This window comes from Pseudophryne corroboree, chromosome 4 (genome assembly GCF_028390025.1).
Source record: "Pseudophryne corroboree isolate aPseCor3 chromosome 4, aPseCor3.hap2, whole genome shotgun sequence".
Taxonomy (NCBI): domain Eukaryota; kingdom Metazoa; phylum Chordata; class Amphibia; order Anura; family Myobatrachidae; genus Pseudophryne; species Pseudophryne corroboree.
This window is the reverse complement of record NC_086447.1, coordinates 721,776,969-721,794,264: the sequence shown is the minus strand read 5'-3', so window position 1 is coordinate 721,794,264 and position 17,296 is coordinate 721,776,969. Positions and strand designations below refer to the sequence as shown.

Below are 17,296 nucleotides of genomic sequence, written 5' to 3'. Positions count from 1 at the left end.
TAAAGCCGAGACACCCCGGGCAGCCACCCATGAAGAACCCACCTTACGAGCAGAGTGGGCCTTAACAGACGTAGGACACGGCAAGCCTGCCGTAGAATACGCATGCTGGATAGTGAACCTGATCCAGCGAGAAATAGTCTGCTTTGAAGCAGGACACCCAATTTTCTTGGGATCATACAGGACAAACAGAGAGTCCAATTTTCTATGACGAGCAGTCCTCCTCACATAGATTTTGAGAGCCCTTACCACATCTAAGGACTTCAATGAAATTGAGCAGTCAGTCGCAACTGGCACCACAATAGGTTGGTTGATATGAAATGCCGGCACAACCTTCGGAAGAAACTGCTGACGTGTCCGGAGCTCAGCTCTATCTTCATGGAAGATCAAGTATGGGCTTTTACATGACAAAGCCCCCAACTCCGACACACGTCTAGCAGAAGCTAAAGCTAACAAAGTGACAGCCTTCCACATGAGAAACTTGATCTCAACCTCCTGTAGAGGCTCAAACCAGTCTGACTGGAGGAACTGCAACACCACGTTAAGATCCCAGGGCGCCGTAGGCGGTACAAAGGGAGGTTGGATGTGCAGAACTCCCTTCAAAAAAGTCTGAACCTCAGGGAGGGCAGCCAACTGTTTCTGGAAGAAAATGGATAGGGACGAAATCTGGACCTTTATGGATCCTAACCTCAGGCCCATATCCACACCTGCTTGCAGGAAGAGGAGAAACCATCCCAGTTGAAACTCTACCGTAGGAAACGTTTTGGACTCACACCAAAATACATATTTTTTCCAAATACGATGGTAATGTTTAGACGTTACTCCTTTCCTAGCCTATATCAGGGTAGGAATAACCTTGTTCGGAATGCCCCTCTGAGCTAGTATCTGGCGTTCAACCTCCATGCCGTCAAACATAGCCACAGTAAGTCTTGATAGGCGAAAGGCCCCTGCTGCAGCAGGTCCTCCCGAAGAGGAAGAGGCCTCGGCTCTTCTTGCAGTAGATCCAGAAGACCCGCGTACCAAGACCTTCTTGGCCAGTCTGGAGCAATGAGGATCGCTTAAGGCCTTGTTCTTCTTATGAGCTTTAGCACTCTTGGAATGAGTGGGAGTGGTGGAAACACATACACCAACTGGCATACCCACGGAGTCACTAGGGCATCCACCACCACTGCTTGCGGGTCCCTCGGCCTGGAACAATATCGCCGAAGCTTCTTATTGAGACGAGAGGCCATCATGTCGATTTGGAGTACGCCCCAAAGATCTGTTACCTCCTTGAACACCTCTGGATGGAGACCCCACTTCCCTGGATGGAAATCATGTCTCCTGAGGAAGTCCACTTCCCAGATGTCTATTCCCGGAATGAAAATTGCTGACAGCGCCAACGTGTGTTTTTCTGCCCAGAGGATGATTCTTGTTACCTCTGACATTGCAGCTCTGCTCTTCTTTCCACCCTGTCGGTTTATGTAAGCCACTGTCGTTGGATTGTCCAACTGCACTGGAATGGCCCGATTTCTCAGAAGATGGGCCGCTTGGAGAAAACCGTTGTAGGCGGCTCTTAGTTCCAGAATGTTTATCGGTAGGCCGGCTCCCAGACTTGACCACCTTCCTTGGAAGGTTTCCCTTGAGTGACTGCGCCCCAGCCCCGGAGACTTGCATCCATGGTTAGAAGGATCCAGTCCTGAATCCCAAACCTGCGGTCCTTCAGAAGGTGAGGTAATTGTAGCCACCAGAGGAGTGAAATCCTGGCCTTTGGCGAGAGACGTATTCTCTGGTGCATGTGTAGATGGGATCCCGACCACTTGTCCAGGAGATCCAGTTGGAAGGACCGAGCATGGAATCTCCTGTACTGCAGAGCCTTGTAAGAGGCCACCATCTTCCCCAGAAGGTGAATGCACTGATGAACCGACACCCAGGCTGGCTTCAGCACATCCCGGACCATTGTTTGTATCACCAACGCTTTTTCCTCTGGAAGAAACACCCTCTGCACTTCCGTGTCAAGGATCATTCCCAGAAAGGACAACCTACTGGTTGGTTCCAAATGTGATTTTGGAAGATTCAGGATCCAACCGTGTTCCCTGAGTAGATGGGTCGTGAGAACAATGGACTGTAACAGCTTCTCCTTGGACGATGCCTTTATCAGCAGATCGTCCAGATATGGAATTATGCTCACCCCCTGTCTGCGGAGGAGAACCATCATTTCCGCCATTACCTTGGTGAAAACCCTCGGTGCTGTGGAGAGGACGAATGGCAGGGCCTGGAATTGAAAATTACAGTCCAACAGTGCGAATCGGAGATAAGCTTGATGCGGCGGCCAAATCGGAATGTGGAGGTACGCATCCTTGATATTCAGGGATACCAGGAATTCCCCCTCCTCCAGACCTTGTATCACCGCCCTTAGAGACTCCATTTTGAACTTGAACTCCCTCAGGAAGGGGTTTAGCGACTTTAAGTTCAAAATGGGCCTGACTGAAACATCCGGTTTCGGTACTACGAAAAGGTTCGACTAGTAACCTTTGTTTTGCATATGGGGTGGAACCGGTATAATAACCTGTGCCTCCACCAACTTCTGGATTGCTTCCTGTAGGATAGCCCTGTCTGCCAGCAAAGCTGGCAAGCCTGATTTGAAGAACCGGTGGGGAGGGAGATCTTGAAATTCCAGCCTTTACCCCTGGGACACAATATCTTACACCCAGGGATCCAGGCCAAATGACACCCAGACGTGACTGAAATGCCTGAGTCTCGCCCCCACCAGCCCCATGTCCAGGCCGCACGATCCACTGTCATGCTGAGGACTTTGGTGTACCTGAAGTAGGTTTCTGATCCTGGGAACCCTCAGCAGCAGGTTTCTTGAATTTTGGCCGACCTCCTCTAAAGAAGGTGTTGGACGACTTGGCCTTTCTTGCTTTGGCAGTCTGAAAGGACTGAGATGCAGCTGAAGAAAAGGGTTTCTTCATAGCAGGTGTAGCTGAGGGAAGAAAAGGAGACTTACCTGCTGTATCTGTGGAAATCCACACATCCAACGCTTCCCCAAAGAGAGCCTGACCTGTGTAGGGTAGGGTCTCCACACCTCTCCGCATCTCTCTGGATTCCGCATCGGCAGACCACTGGCGCAGCCAAAGTCCCCTATGAGCTGAGACAGACATGGAAGATATCCCTTTCACCATAAATCCTGCAGAATCCTGAATGTTACGTAAAAACAATTCAACATCACTTTTATACATTGTATCCAAATCCTCAAGTAATGTGCCTGACCACTTTACTATAGCTTTGGAAATCCATGCACAGGCAATAGTTGGACGTAGTGTCGCCCCTGAAGCCGTGTATATGGATTTGAGCGTAGTATCAATTTTGCTATCAGCCAGCTTCTTTAAGCCGGTAGATCCTGGAACAGGTAAAACCACCTTTTTTGAGAGTCTGGATACAGATGCGTCCACTATGGGTGGGTTTTCCCATTTTTTCCTATCCTCCTCAGGGAAGGGGAAAGCAACCAGAACCCTTCTAGGGATCTGGAATTTTTTCTCCAGGTTTTCCCATGCTTTATCAAAAATAGCATTTAATTCATTGGGCGCAGGGAAGGTTAGCGAGGCTTTCTTATTGTCAGTGAAGTAAGCCTCCTCAGCCTGCTCAGGTGTTGTATCTGCAATATTCAACACATCTCTAATAGCCTCTATCATCAACTGCACCCCTTTAGCAAGAGATGCGGCCCCTCTCAGCACATCCCCATCACCGAATGCTGTGTCAGAATCGGTATACGTGTCATCTTGCATAGTCTGGGCAAGAGAATGTTTGTGGGAACTTCCAGTAACAGAACCAGACCAAACTGCCATAGAGTTCTGTAAAACCTGAGTTGCAGATTAATTCTGTGCAACCCTAGTAGAAATCACACAGAGATTGGAGCCAACCCACACATAGCGCTCTCAAGGTATAGGGAGAACCCCAACCAGCGCTGACTGTGCTCCTTAATAGATTACACAGTCTGTACACAGCCTCCCCCCCCCCCCCCCCTTCTACAACCCCTGGTACCGTAAGAGATAGCTGGAGTTAAATTGGAGGGACAGCGCTCACTGACAGCGCTTCTGCAGGAAGGAAAATGGCGCTGGGTCCGCTCTGCGAAGCTCCGCCCCCTTAATGGCGCTGTCTTCCCGCTCTTCTGGAGATTATACTGGCAGCGATCCTGGGACCCTGACAGGCTTGGAGGTCAGTGTAGGGTGTAGGCGCTGGCTCAGGGCACCCCTCACAGCACCGCAATATGTAACACTGAGCCCCAGAGCGCAGTTAGTACTGCGCTCCATACCCTGTTGCCGCCATCTTCATATCAGCTCCCTGCTTGCTAGGGGGGCCTGTGACTGACTCGCCACTGATCTTCTGGCTCTGTAAGGGGGTGGCGGCATGCTGCCGGGGTGAGCGATCCCCTGTGGCGGGGAACGTTCGAATCCCCTCAGGAGCTCAGTGTCCTGTCAGCGGAGATAGTTGCTCAGACCCCGCAGGGTGGACACTACTTCCCCCCACACCCACCCCCCCTTAGTCCTACGAAGCAGGAAGGCTGTTGCCAGCAGCCTCCCTGTAAAATAATAAACTCTAAAAAAACAACTTTACTAGAGAAACTCTGGAGAGCTCCCCTAGCTGTGACCGGCTCCTCCGGGCACATTTTCTAAGCTGAGTCTCGTAGGAGGGGCATAGAGGGAGGAGCCAGCCCACACTCTCAAACTCTTAAAGTGCCAGTGGCTCCTAGTGGACCCGTCTATACCCCATGGTACTAATGTGGACCCCAGCATCCTCTAGGACTTAAGAGAAATGTGCTTTTACACCCGTAAACACACAGGTGTAGTGAAACCTGTTTGTTAACAGGTGAAACAGCCCCGTTTTTGGATGAAAACGGGGTTGTTATCAGGGATTTTGCTTCGCCTACCGGAGGCAGGTGAAACAAAATCCCAGATAAGTCGCGGCACCCGCCGGCTTATCGGGGCTAATTAGATAGCCCCCGGCGATGAAATATTACACCCGACAACAAGTCAAGGTAATTGAATATCCCGGACAGTGTACATCTCAGTGCAAATAAGAGAAATAAAACTTAAGTCAATGTATAGTACATGTGTATTACTCATCCCAGCATTCCCTTTAAAACTGACAGCTTTCCATTTTTGTGACTTAGATTGGGTACGTTTGATTATTTGCAACAGCGGTTGTAAACTGTATGTGTGGCTGCTTTGTGTCTTAGCCAGTTGTACCGCTCGTACTGGCTTACACAGTATATGCGGTAAGATCGATGGGCAGGGATTATAAGGCTTTGTTGCATGAGAGTTTTCCAGAAAGTAAATACTTATTACAAATTGCTGCCATTGAGGTCCCAATTTATGGTCAGGCGGTCTCCCTAACTTGTTTTCAAAGTGGTGGAGTGCTGTTATAGTTGTTTTTGCCGAAGTTGTGCGTTGTTAAAATGAACCCTAAGATACAAAATCCCTCCGACTTTGCGCAGACATTGAGACCTACCAAAATGTATCGTCAGTTAAAGCAGCTGTATGGTGATGTGAAAAAGTGGTGTGAAATGTTCAATAGTGGAATAATGGACGATCAAACTGCATGACAAAGGTCAATCTGGATGCTTATCCAGGGCCGTCTTTTCATATGGGCTTAATGGGCAGTTGCCTAAGGACCCTAGGAGTATAACATGCCCTCCAACTGTACCTTTTTGGCAGGTACAGTACCTTTTTTTTTATGGTCTGTACCTGCCAAAAGGGGCTTTGTAACGATTTTTGACTCCCCAAATTAACATTGAAAGTATAGGAAAGGGTGCGTGGCCACACCCCTGTACCTGTGGCCACGCCCCCTTTCCTAATTTGTACCGGTTTTCATGTGTAAAATGCTGGAGGGTATGGTATAATCAGCACTGGGGAATCAGTGATATCTGACTTCAAAGCAGTGGTCCCCATCTGAGCCTGTTAATTGCTTTTTCCAGACAGATATCCCAGGTTCTGTCAGACTTAAGAGTTTTTCTGAGGGTACACTCCAAAAGCTGGGACTCTCCCCTTTCAGTCTCTACTCTGCCCAGAACCAGAGATATCAGCCTTGCAGCAGCTGATCAGTGGCAAAGCAGGATTTTTATGGGGGGGGGGGGGAGGGGTTCTATAGATAGAGAGAGAGAGAGAGAGATACACTGCTCAAAAAAAATAAGAATTTACTTACCGATAATTCTATTTCTCGGAGTCCGTAGTGGATGCTGGGGTTCCTGAAAGGACCATGGGGAATAGCGGCTCCGCAGGAGACAGGGCACAAAAAAGTAAAGCTTTACTAGGTCAGGTGGTGTGCACTGGCTCCTCCCCCTATGACCCTCCTCCAGACTCCAGTTAGGTACTGTGCCCGGACGAGCATACACAATAAGGGAGGCATTTTGAATCCCGGGTAAGACTCATACCAGCCACACCAATCACACCGTACAACTTGTGATCTAAACCCAGTTAACAGTATGACAACAGAAAGGGCCTCTTAAAGATGGCTCCTTAACAATAACCCGAATTAGTTAACAATAACTATGTACAAGTATTGCAGATAATCCGCACTTGGGATGGGCGCCCAGCATCCACTACGGACTCCGAGAAATAGAATTATCGGTAAGTAAATTCTTATTTTCTCTATCGTCCTAAGTGGATGCTGGGGTTCCTGAAAGGACCATGGGGATTATACCAAAGCTCCCAAACGGGCGGGAGAGTGCGGATGACTCTGCAGCACCGAATGAGAGAACTCCAGGTCCTCCTTTGCCAGGGTATCAAATTTGTAGAATTTTACAAACGTGTTCTCCCCTGACCACGTAGCTGCTCGGCAAAATTGTAATGCCGAGACCCCTCGGGCAGCCGCCCAAGATGAGCCCACCTTCCTTGTGGAGTGGGCTTTTACAGTTTTAGGCTGTGGCAGGCCTGCCACAGAATGTGCAAGTTGAATTGTGTTACAAATCCAACGAGCAATCGACTGCTTAGAAGCAGGTGCGCCCAACTTGTTGGGTGCATACAATATAAACAGCGAGTCAGATTTTCTGACTCCAGCCGTCCTTGCAATGTATATTTTTAAGGCTCTGACAACGTCCAACAACTTGGAGTCCTCCAAGTCGCTAGTGGCCGCAGGCACCACAATAGGTTGGTTCAGATGAAATGCTGATACCACTTTAGGGAGAAAATGCGGACGAGTCCGCAGTTCTGCCCTATCCGAATGGAAGATTAGATAAGGACTTTTATAAGATAAAGCCGCCAATTCAGATACTCTCCTGGCAGAGGCCAGGGCTAGTAACATAGTCACTTTCAATGTGAGATATTTCAAATCCACCTTTTTCAATGGTTCAAACCAATGGGATTTGAGGAAATCTAAAACTACATTTAGATCCCACGGTGCCACCGGAGGCACCACAGGAGGCTGTATATGCAGTACTCCCTTGACAAAAGTCTGGACCTCAGGGACAGAGGCCAATTCTTTTTGGAAGAATATTGACAGGGCCGAAATTTGAACCTTAATGGATCCCAATTTGAGACCCATAGATAATCCTGATTGCAGGAAATGTAGGAAACGACCCAGTTGGAATTCCTCCGTCGGAACCCTCCGATCCTCGCACCACGCTACATATTTTCGCCAAATGCGGTGATAATGTTTCACGGTGACTTCCTTCCGTGCCTTAATCAAGGTAGGAATGACTTCTTCTGGAATGCCTTTCCCTTTTAGGATCTGGCGTTCAACCGCCATGCCGTCAAACGCAGCCGCGGTAAGTCTTGAAAAAGACAGGGACCCTGCTGTAGCAGGTCCCTTCTCAGAGGTAGAGGCCACGGTTCGTCCGTGAGCATCTCTTGAAGTTCCGGATACCAAGTCCTTCTCGGCCAATCCGGAACCACTAGTATTGTTCTTACTCTTCTTTGCCGTATGATCTTCAATACCTTTGGTATGAGCGGCAGAGGAGGAAACACATACACTGACTGGTACACCCAAGGAGTTACCAGTGCGTCCACAGCTATTGCCTGTGGATCTCTTGACCTGGCGCAATATTTGTCCAGTTTCTTGTTGAGGCGAGACGCCATCATGTCTACAATTGGTCTTTCCCAACGGTCTATTAACATGTTGAAGACTTCTGGATGTAGACCCCACTCTCCCGGATGAAGATCGTGTCTGCTGAGGAAGTCTGCTTCCCAGTTGTCCACGCCCGGGATGAACACTGCTGACAGTGCTATCACGTGATTCTCCGCCCAGCGAAGAATCTTGGCAGCTTCTGCCATTGCACTCCTGCTTCTTGTGCCGCCCTGCCTGTTTACATGGGCGACCGCCGTGATGTTGTCCGACTGAATCAACACCGGCTTTCCTTGCAGGAGAAGTTCCGCCTGGCTTAGAGCATTGTAGATTGCTCTTAGTTCCAGAATGTTTATGTGAAGAGACTTTTCCAGACTCGTCCATACTCCCTGGAAGTTTCTTCCTTGTGTGACTGCTCCCCAGCCTCTCAGGCTGGCGTCCGTGGTCACCAGGATCCAATCCTGAATGCCGAATCTGCGGCCTTCTAATAGGTGAGCCTTCTGCAACCACCACAGAAGTGACACCCTTGTCTTTGGTGACAGGGTTATTCGCAGGTGCATCTGCAGATGCGACCCTGACCATTTGTCCAACAGATCCCTTTGGAATATTCTTGCATGGAATCTGCCGAATGGAATTGCTTCGTAAGAAGCCACCATTTTTCCCAGGACTCTTGTGCATTGATGTACTGACACTTTTCCTGGTTTTAGGAGGTTCCTGACCAGATCGGATAACTCCTTGGCTTTTTCCTCTGGAAGGAAAACCTTTTTCTGAACCGTGTCCAGAATCATTCCTAGGAACAGCAGACGAGTTGTCGGGATTAAATGGGATTTTGGAATATTCAGAATCCACCCGTGTTGTCTTAGCACCTCTTGAGATAGTGCTAAAGCTGTCTCCAGCTGTTCTCTGGACCTTGCCCTTATTAGGAGATCGTCCAAGTATGGGATAACTAATACGCCTTTTCTTCGAAGAAGAATCATCATCTCGGCCATTACCTTGGTAAAGACCCGAGGCGCCGTGGACAATCCGAACGGCAGCGTCTGAAACTGATAGTGACAGTTTTGAACAATGAACCTGAGGTACCCCTGGTGTGCGGGGTAAATCGGAACGTGTAGATACGCATCCTTGATGTCCAAGGATACCATAAAGTCCCCTTCTTCCAGGTTCGCTATCACTGCTCTGAGTGACTCCATCTTGAACTTGAACTTTTTTATGTAGAGGTTCAAGGACTTCAGATTTAGAATAGGCCTTACCGAGCCATCCGGCTTCGGTACCACAAATAGAGTGGAATAATACCCCTTTCCTTGTTGTAATAGGGGTACTTTGACTATCACCTGCTGAGCGTACAGCTTGTGAATGGCTTCCAACACCCTCTCCCTTTCGGAAGAGACGGTTGGTAAGGCAGACTTCAGGAAACGATGAGGAGGATCCGTCTCTAATTCCAACCTGTACCCCTGAGATATTATCTGCAGGATCCAGGGGTCTACCTGCGAGTGAGCCCACTGCGCGCTGTAATTTTTGAGACGGCCCCCCACTGTCCCCGAGTCCGCTTGAGAGGCCCCAGCGTCATGCTGAGGTTTTTGCAGGAGCCGGGGAGGGCTTCTGTTCCTGGGAAGGAGCTGCCTGTTGGTGTCTCTTCCCTCTTCCTCTGCCTCGTGGCAGGTACGACAAGCCCTTTGCTCTCTTATTTTTGTAGGAGCGAAAAGGCTGCGGTTGAAAAGTCGGTGCCTTTCTCTGTTGGGGAGTGACTTGAGGTAAAAAAGTGGATTTCCCGGCAGTAGCCGTGGCCACCAAGTCTGATAGACCAACTCCAAATAACTCCTCCCCTTTATACGGCAAAACCTCCATGTGACGTTTTGAATCCGCATCGACTGTCCACTGTCGTGTCCATAAGGCTCTTCTGGCTGAAATGGACATAGCACTCACCCGAGATGCCAGTGTGCAAATATCCCTCTGTGCATCACGCATATAGATAAATGCATCCTTTATTTGTTCTAACGACAGTAAAACATTGTCCCTATCTAGGGTATCAATATTTTCAATCAGGGATTCTGACCAAACTACTCCAGCACTGCACATCCAGGCAGTTGCTATAGCTGGTCGTAGTATAACACCTGCATGTGTGTATATATTCTTTTGAATAACTTCCATCTTTCTATCTGATGGATCCTTAAGTGCGGCCGTCTCAGGAGAGGGTAACGCCACTTGTTTGGATAAGCGTGTGAGCGCCTTGTCCACCTTAGGGGGTGTTTCCCAGCACGCCCTAACCTCTGGCGGGAAAGGGTATAATGCCAATAACTTTTTTGAAATTATCAACTTTTTATCAGGAGCAACCCACGCTTCATCACACACGTCATTTAATTCTTCTGATTCAGGAAAAACTGTTTGTAGTTTTTTCACACCATACATAATACCCTGTTTTACGGTATCTGTAGTATCAGCTAAATGTAACGTCTCCTTCATTGCCAAAATCATATAACGTGTGGCCCTACTGGAAAATACGTTTGAATTTCTACCGTCGTCACTGGAATCAGTGCCCGTGTCTGGGTCTGTGTCGACCGACTGAGGCAAAGGGCGTTTTACAGCCCCTGACGGTGTTTGAGGCGCCTGGACAGGCATTAATTGATTGTCCGGCCGCCTCATGTCCTCAACTGACTGTTTAAGGGAAGATAAACCATCACGTAATTCCACAAATAAAGGCATCCATTCTGGTGTCGACCCCCTGGGGGGTGACATCTGCATATTTGGCAATTGCTCCGCCTCCACACCAATATCGTCCTCATACATGTCGACACCACGTACCGACACACACCGCAAACTCACAGGGAATGCTCTAATGAAGACAGGACCCACTAGCCCTTTTGGGGAGACAGAGGGAGAGTCTGCCAGCACACACCACAAAGCGCTATATATACAAGGGATATCCTTATATTAAGTGCTCCCTTATAGCTGCTTTAATATATATATATATAGCCATTAATGTGCCCCCCCTCTCTGTTTTACCCTGTTTCTGTAGTGCAGTGCAGGGGAGAGACCTGGGAGCCGTTCTGACCAGCGGAGCTGTGACAGAAAATGGCGCCGTGTGCTGAGGAGATAGGCCCCGCCCCTTTTTCGGCGGGTTCTTCTCCCGCTATTTTTCCAGTCAGGCAGGGGTTAAATATCTCCATATAGCCCCTATGGGCTATATGTGAGGTATTTTTAGCCTTGTATAAGGTTTATATTTGCCTCTCAGAGCGCCCCCCCCCAGCGCTCTGCACCCTCAGTGACTGCCCAGTGAAGTGTGCTGAGAGGAAAATGGCGCACAGCTGCAGTGCTGTGCGCTACCTTATGAAGACTGAGGAGTCTTCAGCCGCCGGTTTCCGGACCTCTTCACGCTTCAGCATCTGCAAGGGGGTCGGCGGCGCGGCTCCGGGACCGGACTCCACGGCTGGGCCTGTGTTCGATCCCTCTGGAGCTAATGGTGTCCAGTAGCCAAGCAGCAAATCCACTCTGCATGCAGGTGAGTTTACTACTTTCCCCCTAAGTCCCACGTTGCAGTGATCCTGTTGCCAGCAGGACTCACTGTAAAGAAAAAAACCTAAACTAAACTTTCTCTAAGCAGCTCTTTAGGAGAGCCACCTAGATTGCACCCTTCTCGTTCGGGCACAAAATCTAACTGGAGTCTGGAGGAGGGTCATAGGGGGAGGAGCCAGTGCACACCACCTGACCTAGTAAAGCTTTACTTTTTTGTGCCCTGTCTCCTGCGGAGCCGCTATTCCCCATGGTCCTTTCAGGAACCCCAGCATCCACTTAGGACGATAGAGAAATAAAGGGAACACTTAAACAACACAATGTAACTCCAAGTCAATCAAACTTCTGTGAAATCAAACTGTCCACTTAGGAAGCAACACTGATTGACAATCAATTTCACATGCTGTTGTGCAAATGGAATGGACAACAGGTGGAAATTATAGGCAATTAGCAAGACATCCCCAATAAAGGAGTTGTTCTGCAGGTGGTGACCACAGACCACTTCTCAGCTCCTATGCTTTCTGGCTGATGTTTTGGTCACTTTTGAAAGCTGACGGTGCTTTCACTCTAGTGGTAGCATGAGATGGAGTCTACAACCCACACAAGTGGCTCAGGTTGTGCAGCTCATCCAGGATGGCACATCAATGCGAGCTGTGGCAAGAAGGTTTGCTGTGTCTGTCAGCGTAGTGTCCAGAGCATGGAGGCGCTACCAGGAGACAGGCCAGTACATCAGGAGACGTGGAGGAGGCCGTAGGAGGGCAAAAACCCAGCAGCAGGACTGCTACCTCCGCCTTTGTGCAAGTAGGAACAGGAGGAGCACTGCCAGAGCCCTGCAAAATGACCTCCAGCAAGCCACAAATGTGATTGTGTCTACTTAAACGATCAGAAACAGACTCCATGAGGGTGGTATGAGGGCCCGACGTCCACAGGTGGGGGTTGTGCTTACAGACCAACACCGTGCAGTACGTTTGGCATTTGCCAGAGAACACCAAGATTGGCAAATTCGCCACTGGCGCCATGTGCTCTTTACAGATGAAAACAGGTTCTCACTGAGCACATGTGACAGACGTGACAGAGTCTGGAGACGCCAAGGAGAAAGTTTTACTGCCTGCAACTTCCTCCAGCATGACCGGTTTGGCAGTGGGTCAGTAATGGTGTGGGGTGGCATTTCTTTGGGGGGCCGCACAGCCTTCCATGTGCTCGCCAGAGGTAGCCTGACTGCCATTAGGTACCGGGATGAGATCCTCAGACCCCTTGTGAGACCATATGCTGGTGCGGTTGGCCCTGGGTTCCTCCTAATGCAAGACAATGCTAGACCTCATGTGGCTGGAGTGTGTCAGCAGTTCCTGCAAGACGAAGGCATAGATGCTATGGACTGGCCCGCCCGTTCTCCAGACCTGAATTCAATTGAGGACATCTGGGACATCATGTCTCGCTCCATCCACCAATGCCACGTTGCACCACAGACTGTTCAGGAGTTGGCGGATGCTTTAGTCCAGGTCTGGGAGGAGATCCCTCAGGAGACCATCCGCCACATCAGGAGCATGCCCAGGCGTTGTAGGGAGGTCATACAGGCACGTGGAGGCCACACACACTACTGAGCCTCATTTTGACTTGTTTTAAGGACATTACATCAAAGTTGGATCAGCCTGTAGTGTGTTTTTCCACTTTAATTTTGAGTGTGACTCCAAATCCAGACCTCCATGGGTTAATAAATTTGATTTCCATTGATAATTTATGTGTGATTTTGTTGTCAGCACATTCAACTATGTAAAGAACAAAGTATTTAATAAGAATATTTCATTCATTCAGATCTAGGATGTGTTATTTTAGTGTTCCCTTTATTTTTTTGAGCAGTATATTATATATATATATATATCCAAAAATGGTCGCACTCACATCTTCATATTAACCAACCACTGGAGTGTCCAGTCCAATGTCAAAGCATTGTAATTATAGAAAGTTTTTGTGCAGAGGCACTCTCCAGACTTTTTTCTAATATGCAAAGGAGTTATTCATTTATTATAATATATGTTACATAGTCCACTTGGGGACATGAAATAGTATCCTCAAGCGCTTTCGGCCCACACCGGGCCTTCCTCAGGAGGCAATACACAGCGACTGCATAACAAGTGATAAAAAAAACCAACAGTGATCCCAGGCATCCAGCAGTAAAGATGGTCATGCCTGACTGGCTCTATATACACCCTGCTCTAATTGAAATTGGCGCCAAAACGCCCCATCATGACATCATAGCAATGCGACCTATTGTATGTTAATATACATCCAATATCTAAGCAACATGCCACATCAGTATAAAGAGAATTAGTCCAGTGTACATTTGTGTTATACAAAACAAGACAAAACCACTTACAATTTGAAGACTAGTGTGATCCAGCTACGGTACCCGTGGGTTATTCACGAGCACGGACCCCCTCCAGTCCATGAGACGCTCGCATCATCCGGACGTAGGTGGGACAGCGCGTCACTCCCTAACTGTTCCTAAGCAATGCGGACCTCTTCCGGTCCGTGAGACGCACATATCATTCGGACGGAAGTGAGGCCGCGCTGCATGGAATGCAAATAGGAAGTGTACCCACAATGTAGTAATCGTAATACATATAATCCAGTGAGATGTTGTCAATTAGTAATCAATCTGTTGTCATATATTGTGCGTTAAAGCGCCCTACACTGTCCCCATTCACAATAGTACTGTATATGAAAATAACAACACAAATACACACTGCCACCCTAGGTTATTAGAGCCAGTCACCACAGTAAAACATTCCCCATTTGACATCAGCATACACAATATGGCTACTAATGAATAAAGGTAATGGACAAAACAATATTTTTATCTTAATATCAAAAAGACCAATATATCCAATAACGCCCTATAGCAATATAGCTACCACCTCTTCAGGACGTATGAAACCCTCACTACCATAACCACCAAGTAGCCATAGCGTATAAAAAAACACATACATAAAAACAAACAAAGCTATACATATGTGTAATCGTTAGACAAGAAGAACCATTTTATAATCAAGAAAACAAAGAAAATCTTTTTCATATATACATCAATGCATATGTCCATATGTACACATGTATACAAACACACATAAATACACATACATACACACATATACACATGTGTGTGCAAAGTGTATCGGTCAGAATTTGCCTGACTTGCTCTATATACATCCTGCTCTAATTGAAATTGGCGCCAAAATGCCCCATCATGACGTCATGAGGAATAACACGGATCCAGAAACTGCGGAAGTACAAATTTTGGAAATGAAAGCTCGTTTCCTGGAGAGGAGGTATAAAAAGAGCTTGATCAATATTTGCTTGGAGAAGCCACGCTCAAAAAGTGTGGAGTTGAAACCAGTAAAAGAGGCACGAATGATATACGTTACACAATTTGCTGAAAAATCATCCAGCATTGGATCCTCATTGAGGCGACATTGGCGGATAATAAAATCTGACCCTAAGTTTAAGGGTATGTTTGCGCGGCCGTAATCTGAAGCAGCTTTTGATGCACCCAGGCAAGACAAACTGCCAGTGGAGATGGAGAACATGGCTGGCTGAGTACACAACAAAAAGGCTGCGTCAAGTGCCTAGGGTGTGTCACATGCCGTACCATGCTGGTTGGTGATAAGTTTCCACATCCTTTGAGTGGAAAATCTATTAGTATCCGATACAGGCTGCACTGCCGACTTGACCACGTAATATACATGCTAGTGTGTCTGTGTGGTCTCCCTTATGTGGGGATGACCACTTGTACATTTAGGGAGAGGATGGCGAACCAGTTCGATCCACCAGGCACTCCTTACAGGACGCACTGCCAAACCGGTTGCCCAACATTTTATGGAGGCGGGACATCAAGTGGCCTCTCTTAAGGGCCGGATCATTGATTAGGTTCCAGTCCCAAAAAAGGGGAGGAGATCGATCACTCCTTTTAAAAAATTAGAAGGAAGGTGGATCCATAGATTGGGTTCAGTGGTGCCCAATGGACTCAATGAATCTAATACTTTGATTTTTTTTCTATGTTAAGGAAGGCTTTTTTCTTCCATTCTTTTCGAGAGAAAAGTTCCAGCATGTTGCTCATAAATTCTGACCGATACACTTTGCACACACATCTGTATATGTGTGTGTATGTATGTGTATTTATGTGTGTTTGTATACATGTGCATGTGTATATATGGACATATGCATTGATGTATATATGAAAAAGATTTTCTTTGTTTTCTTGATTATAAAATGGTTCTTCTTGTCTAACGATTACACATATGTATAGCTTTGTTTGTTTTTATGTATGTGTTTTTTTATACGCTATGGCTACTTGGTGGTTATGGTAGTGAGGGTTTCATTCGTCCTGAAGAGGTGGTAGCTATATTGCTATAGTGCGTTATTGGATATATTGATCTTTTTGATATTAAGATAAAAATATTGTTTTGCCCATTACCTTTATCCACTAGTAGCCATATTGTGTATGCTGATGTCAAATGGGGAATGTTTTTAACTGTGGTTACTGGCTCTAATACCCTAGGGTGGCAGTGTGCATTCGTGTTGTTATTTTTATATACAGTACTATTGTGAATGGGGACAGTGTAGGGCGCTTTAACACACAATATATAACAACAGGTTGATTACTAATTGACAACATCTCACTGGATTATATGTATTACGATTACTACATTGTGGGTACACTTCCTACGGGTACCGTAGCGGGATCACACTAGTCTTGAAGTTGTTAGTGGTTTTGTCTTGTTTTGTATAACACAAATGTACACTGGACTAATTCTCTTTATACTGATGTGGCTTGTTGCTTAGATATTGGATGTATATTAACATACAATAGGTCGCATTGCTATGACGTCATGATGGGGCGTTTTGGGAGCCAATTTCAATTAGAGCAGGGTGTATATTAAGCCAGTCAGGCATGACCATCTTTACTGCTGGATGCCTGGGATCACTGTTGTTTTATTTTTATCACTTGTTGTGCAGTCGCTGAGTATAGCCTCCTGAGGAAGGCCCGATGTGGGCCGAAAGCACTTGAGGATACTATTTCATGTCCCCAAGTGGACTATGTAGCGTCAGAGGCGGAACTACCGGCAGGGCAAGCAGTGCGTTGCACTGGGGCCCGCCACTGTCCAGGGGCCCAAGCATGTAATGAGTCAAACTGACTCATTACATGCCGCTGTGCGCTGCGGGCAACCGCTGCCCGCAGCGCACAGCCGCCCACAGAGGAGAAGAGCAGCGGCACGGACGGGGGAAGGAGGAGGACGGAGGTGAAGGAGGGAGCCGCAGCAGCGCTTTGTTACTGGTGGAGGCGCTGCTGCTGCTGCCCCTCTGCTTCACTATAGGCTGTCTTCCGAGAACAGCCTATAGTGAAGCAGGGGGGCAGCAGCAGCAGCGCCTCCACCAATAACACAGCGCTGCTGCGGCTCCCTCCTCCACCTCGTCTACTGCCCGGGAGTCGTCAAGCTGCACGAGGAGCCTGAGCCAGCGGAGAGGGTAAGTATGATTCTACTTTCTTTCTTTCTCTTTATTTCTTTCTTTCTTTCTGTCTCTTTCTTTATTTCTTTCTTTCTGTCTCTTTCTTTCTTTATTTGTTGGGACTGCCTGCCGCTATGTGTAAAAATGGGGGACTGCCTGCCGCAATGTGTAAAAATGGGGAATCTGCCTGCCGCAATGTGTAAAAATGGGGAATCTGCCTGCCGCAATGTGTAAAAACGGGGGACTGCCT

At 47.7% G+C, this 17,296-nt stretch overlaps 1 long non-coding RNA gene across 1 annotated transcript in view; it reads right to left on the bottom strand.

Moving 5' to 3' along the window:
* LOC134911715 (uncharacterized) overlaps positions 1 to 14,042 on the bottom strand; it is a 79,018-nt gene extending 64,976 nt beyond the window's left edge. The window contains exon 1 of the long non-coding RNA XR_010176790.1: positions 13,919 to 14,042. This is a non-coding gene — a long non-coding RNA (uncharacterized LOC134911715). The remainder of the gene's footprint in view (positions 1 to 13,918) is intronic.
* Positions 14,043 to 17,296: the final 3,254 nt, after the last annotated feature.